An 8663-nucleotide genomic window follows, 5' to 3' on the forward strand; every position below is an offset into this window, starting at 1 on the left:
TTGAAGACATGTAGGTCAAATTGATTATTCAGTCCACGGGTCATACCATTCTCAAAGTTGAGAATATACCAGAGGTGCAACACCTCCCACAGAAACCTGCCCTTCCACTAAGCCTCTTGTGGGACCTGTAGGGTGTCCCCTGAAACAAACCCAGAGTTACGGAGAACGGAATCTGCCAGAATTTATATTTGGACTTTCCATGCTGACCTCCAGCATGGACCAGGCCTTTCCTAACCACGACCTCTGTCTACCTCTATGCCAGCTCTAGGTGTCAAATTGTTGCTCTACATTAGAGGAGTTGAGGTAAAGGGAGATTACAGACTAGGAAACTAGATTATAGACTAGATCCTGAAAGGGAGATTCAGGATCCCAGAACACCATACAATGGCCATTTTGGATCTTGGTCAGTTGAAGGCGATGGTGATATCATTGACTGCAGAGTCATACAGTCTTTGAATACCTTTGCCACAGTTTGTATTTAAATGCAAAATGATGGCAGGCAGATGAGAGGGCTGGAGAGGAGTTCAGCTGGGATAGAAATGGTTTTCTTACATCTAGACTTAGAGAAGTGTTATGTTAATAAAAGGATAAAGAGAGGGGGGATTATGTTCTATGGAGGTCTGGGGAAAGGGGGTGCCTCAGCGGGCCCATGCCGAGACATCCCTTCCCCTTGAGGGACCAGCCACAGGACAGTATAGTATAGAATAGAGTTTATTCAGGGCACGGGGAGGGGAGTTAAGAGGGCAGTAGGGCAGAGAGAGAGAGAGAGAGAGAGAGAGAGAGAGAGAGAGAGAGAGAGAGAGAGAGAGAGAGAGAGGAGGAGGAGGAGGAGAGGGGAGGGGAGGGGAGAAGGAGGGGAGGGGAGAAGGAGGGGAGGAGGAGAGGTCGGCCATGAGCATGTAGAAAGAAGAGGGGAGGGGAATGGGGAGAGAAGGACAAAGTGGGAAGGGGAAGAGAGCAAGAGAGTAAGAGCAAGAGGAGAGGAGAGAGAGGAGGGGGCAAATAGCCCCTTTTATAGTGTCAGGCATACCTGGCTGTTGCCAGGTAACTGTGGGGGTGGAGCATAGCTGGCTGTTGCCAGGTAACTGTGGGGGTGGAGCTTAGGCAGAATGCTAACAAGAAATGCAACTGAAAAATTTCTAAAGAAACATAGTGTCTCTCAATCTCTCAGACTACTAAAAAACCATGGGCCCCAAATAAACGAGAATTTCCCCAGGAACCTCATACTGGAAGGAAAAGTTCAGCTGTGAAAAAAAGAGATTTCATACAATTTTAACAACTGGTCAGATCACCTCACAGGATGAAGTGGAGGCTTAGACAAGGGTGGGTCAGTGGTGATAGGACCACACCTTGACCTGACTGCTTAGGTGAGAATATCCCTAACTCTCTGTTTAAACTTTAATCGTCGCCCTCTGGAGGAAGTCCCCCTGTTGAGTCTTAATTATTAATTCAGTTCTTTCAGTCGGTTTATTCAGGGTGGGTGACTGAACCTGACTTGGGGAACAGGTTGTAACTTAAGTTCAATCCCAGTCGGACCCTTAACTGGGATCAGAACTGCAGGCTCCGACTGGTGCGGCATGCTCAGGGGATGCGTCTAGAAAGAGGTCCCTGGGCCTCCTGGAAGTTGGGATACGCAGCGTCATTACTGAAAAGGCAGATATGATGGCCCAACCTACGGTCCTCTGACATCTGGTTGGAGATTAGGAGAATAGAGAGGCAAATGTTGAGTAAAATGGGAGTTAGGATCCGGAAGATAGAGCGAAGTGATGGTTAAACTGCCCCAGTAAAGCTAGCTCCTGGGGCCGGAGGCTCAGTTCCTGCCTCAAGTCTGTCTAGAGATCTGGGCATAAGCTCGGGTTAGGAGAACAGCTTCCAGCTGTTTTCTGTCAGCCCAAGGCAGTGGTCAAAGCCTGAGATCTGTCTGGACTTTGCAATCCTGGAAGGCTTTACTGCAGACCAAAGAGCTGCCAGGAGGCCCCAGAAATGCCTGAGAACAAAGAGGCTGTAAACACACGCTGAAACCTTTTACCAACTGGCTGTGGCCCAAACCAAAATGAGAAATGAATTGCTGAGGTAAGCAAGTCTCTTCTCTCTCTCTCTCTCTCTCTCTCTCTCTCTCTCTCTCTCTCTCTCTCTCTCTCTCTCTCTCTCCTCTCTCTCTCTCTCCTCTCTCTCTCTCTCTGTGTATGTGTGTGCGCGCATGCGTGGTGTGTGTGTCCTATCAGTGTCCCAAGTTGTTGGGAAAGAAAACCCTGCATTAAATAGGAATGTTTAGTTTGGACCATTGAAAGCTGTGGGACAAATGAATACAGCAAATTTGTTTTATACACATTTTTTTCTCTACTGAAAAATTGTTCAGACGAGACTGAGAAATATTGGCAGCTCATCTCTTATACATACTAACACTGGGAGAGGAAGCCAAGTGTTTGCTCAAGTCAAGGGTGTGTCTTCAGAAGAGCAAAGGTCACAGTTGCAGTTAGAGGAACGCTTCTTCCTGTTGCTGTCCGCTTTATCGAGCTTTATGGATGAAACAGGCAGGCCCCTGGGAGCTGGCAGGGACTCCCTGTAACTTTTAAAAGCACTATTTTCTTTGCCCCTATTGGACAGAGAAAGAAGCTGATGTTCAGGTTACATAGGTAATTTATTCAAAGTCATGCTGTCAGAATCTGAACTCGGGCCTCTCAGAGGAGATCTGATCTTCCTGATAACCCAGGCTGCATTGGCTGCTATTTCTCCGTAAAACACAAATGAAACATCCTTGGTCAGTTGAGTGTTCATCAAGAGGATATGCGAAAATGTATTCTCAATTATTCTCCTTCATCAACATTAAACCTCGAACTTAGGGCTTTGTGCAAGCTAGACAAACACTTTACTAATAAGCTATATTTTCAACCTATTTATCTTAATTTCATCTAATATTATTTCTTCTTTCACAGGTTTATATAATGTCCAATGCACCTCCCCACCCCCATCTCTCTTATCCCATCCCCATCATGATGAGTCACTCCTTCACAGCAAGTCTTCCTCCTCCTTTTGTCTTTGGTATGCACACATGTATTTGCATGAACGTGCATGAGGGGTTATTTACTTTAGGAAGGGCAGCTTACCAGGGCGACATCACTGATGAGTGTGATTCCTCCTCCTTCCGCAACCATCAATGGCTCAAAGGTCCTCAGCGGGCACCCAGGAGTTCCACCAAGCCATGTGCTGATGGATCTAGTCTGGCACAACACTCAGGTCGTGTCCAAAAGTCAGTGTTTCATAATGTTCCTTCCCATCCTTGGCCTTTGACATTCAGTCTGTTTTGTGTTCTTCTGTGTTCCCCAAGATGGGATCTGATGTCCCATTTAGGGCTAAACTCTTGGGAGCCACTTAACCTCAGCCCTTGAGTCTGCGTCAGTAGTTACCTGTTACTCACTGCAATAGAACCATTTCTGATCAAAACTGAGGGCATCCCTAATTTATGGGCACAAGCATAAGCATTTGACTGTATGTACACTTAACAAAACAACAGTAGTAGGTGTCCCCTCCCTCAAGGTCTATGACCTCCCCAGTCATGGACTTTAACTAGGTTAACAGTACCAAGCATGAATCCCCATACCCCTTTGTAGAGTAGGCCTCGAATCCTTAGTCAGAAGGCAGTTACTTCCTTAACAGGCATGCCACTTTTGCACTAGTAGGAACATTTTGCTTGCCCTCTCTTTATTTTTAATCTTGAGACAAGATCTCACTTATTTTGCACAGACTAGCCTTCAACTCACCTGGTAGCCTAGGCAGGCCTTGAACAAACAGTATTTCTGTCTCTGTGGTGGTTTGAATATGCTTGGTCCAGGGAGTGGCACTATGAGGAAGTGTGGCCTTGTTGGAATTGGCATGACCTTGTTGGAGGAAGTGTGTCACTGTGGGGGTGGGCTTTGAAACCCTTCGACTAGCCACGTAGGAGCCAGTCTTCTCCTGTTTGACTTCAGAACAAGCTGTAGAACTCTCAGCTCCTCTAGCACCTTCATTGCCTGGATGCTGCCATGTTCCTGCCTTGATGATAATGGACTGAACCTCTGAACCTGTAAGCCAGCCCCAAGTAAATGTTGTCCTTTATAAGAGATGTCATGGTGTCTGCTCACAGCAATGGAAACCCTAATGAAGACATTCCCCAAAGCTTGGTTTACAGGTCCACACCAGCTAATATAGATAATGTCTTGGTTTAATCAGATTTCGGCTATGTGTGGTACTCAAGAAGACCCAGGTGGCAAGAGCTGGATCCTGTTTCTAGATCTTTAGTGCTTTTACTTTTTTTGGAAAGATAAATATGCCATAGCTCTGGATCCCTTACGTCTTAAGACTCAGTAAATTCATGTATATACTTAGACATAAGCTCTTCACCTATGTTGCTACATGTGGTTTTTCTGATTTTTGGATTGAAGTCAGGCCAGGCATCTGTGGTTTTTAATTGGGCTGGTGTTTTGGGAGGGGCCTTAGCCAGAGGCCTTTACTCTGATGCATTGTGAGCTTTAGGGATAGTATAAATCACAGTTTAACATCTGGGAAGATCTTTGGCCTTTTTCCATGAAGGGCTTGCTGCTAGAGATTCAGTGAGATCTTATGAGGTTGTGATGCCTGTTTGTGGGAAAGGGCTCAACCAGCAAAAGGGTCCGGTAGAACACGCTGTTTTGGTATCACATCTGAGTCTGAACACCACAGTCAACTTCATATAAAACAACATGAGTAAAATAAAACCATCTTACACAATTGTTCCACTCATCCATCCATCCATCCACCCACCCATCCATCCATCCATCCATCCACCCATCCATCCATCCATCCATCCACCCATCCATCCATCCATCCATCCACCCATCCATCCATCCATCCACACATCCATCCATCCATCCATCCATCCATCCATCCATCCATCCATCCATCCATCCATCTACCTATCCATCCATCCATCCATCCATCCATCCATCCATCCATCCATCCATCCATTTATTCTGTCTTTCTGTCTTTCTGTCTTTCTGTCTTTCTGTCTTTCTTTCTTTCTTTCTTTCTTTCTTTCTTTCTTTCTTTCTTTCTTTCTTTCTTTCTTTCTTTCTAGAAAAGGTTTTTCTGTGTAGCCCTGGCTGTCCTGGAACTTGCTATGTAGATGAGGCTTACCTCAAACACACAGAGGTCCACTTGTCTTTGCCACCCCTGTCCCCCACCCGAGTACTGCAATTAAAGGTGTTTGCCACCACCACCCAGCTGCTGGCTGCTCTTTTCTCTCTTAAAAAATTATTTTATTTTAAGTCATGTATAAATTATTTTAAGTCATGTATATGTATGTATATGTCTGTCTTCTGTCCCTGTGTGGGGTATGCATAAGTGTATGGGTGCCAGAGAAGTCATATACTCTAGGAGCTGGAGTTGAGCCACCATGTTGGTGCTGGGAACAGAACCCAGGTCTTCTGGAAGATTAGACAGTGCTCTCTGAGCCATCTCTGTGGCATAACTGATATTAAGAAAATGATTCGAGTGAAGAGCAGATAATACCTTACATCTTTCTATGCTTTTTCTCATATGGTCACTTAAGGCATGTCTGTTAAGTGTTAAGACATCTGCTAGTCTGTCAGGAGAACATACAAAAAAGCAAGATAGTTGTGCAACTCAGGATATCTAATACTCACCAGAACATTTTTTTTCTTTTTGAATTATTTACTTATTATATGAATACACTGTAGCTGTCTTCAGACACACACACCAGAAGAGGGCATCAGGTCTTATTACAGATGGTTGTGAGCCACCATGTGGTTGCTGGGGTTTGAACTCAGCACCTCTGGAAGAACTGTCAGTGCTCTTAACCACTGAGCCATCTCTCCAGCCCAGCACAGTTTCTTAAGTGAGATCAAAACAACAATCTCCGAATTCTAAACACTTTTTAAGATGGGGAAAGTTGGTACAGACAAGAAAAATTATTGGCTTCAACTTACACACTGAATTGTTCTCAAAGCTATGTAGTGGCTTGGGTGTTGTTCTATACTTGGGTGTAGCAAGAGCAAAGCTATGTCCATGGAGCTGACATGAGGGGTGACTGCTTAAGCTACAAATGCTGTGCTGAGCTTCTGAACCTCTGGGCTCAAAAAGCCACAAGTCAGTGTGAACCAAGGCTGGGCTTGTTTTAGCAAGTTAGCTGTAGGGAACCCCATGAGTTCCATAGAGATGCGTGCCCAAGTAGATCTCTCTTGCCCCACCCCTTTTGCATCTATGTAAGAGTGTGTCTGAGAACCATGAGCTCCTTTTGAAGACGAGGAATCTATCTCTTTTTTTGTTAGTAAGTTCTAATGCCCCTGAAGCAAAAACCGTGCCTGCTATAGAGGGGAACAAGCTGTCAGGGAACATGGCCTGCTTCAGTGCTGTGTACACTGCAGGTGGGCTGTCCCGTCTCCTCAGATTCACGCAGTATAGTTTGAGCTATATCCAGTGGAGGACAGGAAGTGTGCAGAGGCTCTCCAAGTAAAGATTTCCCTTTGATGTTCCCTGTGGGCACTGCTTAAAATCAAACACCATGCAAAGCCGTCTTTCTTTGTTCTTGTCTCCTCAAAGAACTGGCTGATTTAAATGCCTCCAAACATGGATGAGGGAAAAGATCACAAGGCCAGGACTTATGAAAACTAGTTTCTGATCTTGAGTCTATGTACGGGATAAGCAGCTGGGGTCTTGATCAAGTGCTCAGTCTCTAGACCTCTCTATCCCTGCCTTTAAAGTATGAAGATAAACTTCTAGTCCCCCACCCCCATGAGCACCCCCAAAATGCAGATTGCCACAGAATTCACTGTGACAGCAGATATTGATGTTGTAACCTGCATTATAATTCTGCCTGGTTAGCGAACTCTATGGAGAGCCCCAAGTGGCGTCAATTTCAACTTTCTGTGGAGGCTTAGGTACCGAATAGAAGAGGAGACTTTTATTGTTTTTGTTGCAATGTTATCAATCGATCACCAAGCTCGTGGAGCAGCCAGAGTCTGCTAAAGTGCTTTGCTGTGTTACGCCTCCTGCCCTTGAGCAACACAGTCGTTTAGTCCTTTCTGTTCCACCACTTTATAAATGATAAGTCCATGCTTTCAGAAGGCTAATTAGCCCAGCTCATGGCTAACAGGTGACAGATCAGGATCAAAACTGGGTCTGTGTAGTTCCAAAACTCTGTGTTTTGAATCTGTAGCTTTTAGTGTCAAAGGGGCACATGGTGTGTGTGTGTGTGTGTGTGTGTGTGTGTGTGTGTGTGTGTGTGTACAGATATGCAGGTGTTGCTGTTTTGAGGTAAGAGTGTTTCATATGTTCTGGTCTTCTTCTTTATTTCTGCAGTGTGAAGGCCTGTCCATTTTCTGGGGGATACTAGAGTCTGGCAAGAATCCAGAGCTCAAAGCTCCTGTCGTAATCCTAGCCCAGAACAGTGCAAGGGTAACTAGACACTTTTCAGGAAGGCAGGGAAACATGCAGGCCAGGTCAGAATTGCAGCTGACTTTGCCTGTACTAAGAGCATCCAATAATTGGGCCCTGGTGACCTGTGTGTAAGAACCAAAGGAGATCTCCAGAGGGAAACAGACAGGTGCAACTTCTAAAACTTTTGTGACCCTTAATTTCAGTGGCCAGATGTCTCTCAATGAATTAAAAAAAGAAAGGCAATTTCATTCAATTTTCAATCCAAGGTTGCAAGCGCTTTCGACTCTGGTGAGGGGGAGCACTCAGTGAGACCCAGGAGACCTTGATTTCAAATGGATTGGCTTTGCTTTCTGTTCACATTAGCAAAGGTGCCACTGATGAGCCCTGAGGACATTAAAACCCAGAACACATAAACCAGGATGAGAAATTAATCAGAAGATGAAAGATGGCGGCTTCAGGGACACTGGCTGAGCCTTCTGCATGCTCCTGGGACCTCATTTCAGACCAGCAGCACCATCCCGTGCTGTGATGATGACTTATATGTAGACATCACCTCTGCTGGTGGACAGCCTTCTGATCTGCTGAGTCCCTTCACAGCAAATCAAAGAAAACATGACAAAACGTCATAAACCCATGCCTTCCCCTGTGTGTCACAGCCTGGTGGCTGGAACAGTTTGTTCAAAAAGATCAAAGAGGACTGGAGTGCTGTTGTGTCTGTGTTCTGCGAAGGCCCCGGGCCACACACTTCCCACTCAGTGTCCTCACTGGTGTCATGAGAACGAGTTTCTGCAGACCTGCTTCCTAATTGAAAGACCACATTCCTTTTCCTGGGTGTATGGCTGCTGCTGTTTCCTCTCATGGCTGGGTAGGCTAAACAACTGTAGAGCCCTTGGGTTCCCCATACTGTTCCTCCATTGTTATGGCTTATGTCTCAGGTGGCCCCAGCAAACCCCTTTGAATCTCACAGTCTGTACTGAGGGGCAACTGGGCTGATTGGTATACATACACATGCATATACACACATACATACACACATACATATGCACACACTATATACACACATGTACATGAACACACATCATATACACACATGTATACACATATATACACACACATACATATACACACATACATATGCACACATACTATATATACATATGCACATGCATATACACATACATATACACACATACATATACACATACATATGCACACACTATATACACACATACATATACATACATATATAC

At 45.2% G+C, this 8663-nt stretch overlaps 1 long non-coding RNA gene across 1 annotated transcript; it reads left to right on the plus strand.

Moving 5' to 3' along the window:
* The first annotated feature begins 1102 nt into the window (after window positions 1-1102).
* On the plus strand, window positions 1103-8105 carry LOC134482156 (uncharacterized). The gene is made up of 2 exons (XR_015638977.1): window positions 1103-2073; window positions 7777-8105. It is a non-coding gene; the product is annotated as an uncharacterized LOC134482156 (long non-coding RNA).
* The last annotated feature ends 558 nt before the right edge of the window (window positions 8106-8663 follow it).

The sequence above is a fragment of the Rattus norvegicus genome, chromosome 15 (genome assembly GCF_021556685.1).
Source record: "Rattus norvegicus strain SHRSP/BbbUtx chromosome 15, alternate assembly SHRSP_T2T, whole genome shotgun sequence".
In the NCBI taxonomy this organism is placed as follows: domain Eukaryota; kingdom Metazoa; phylum Chordata; class Mammalia; order Rodentia; family Muridae; genus Rattus; species Rattus norvegicus.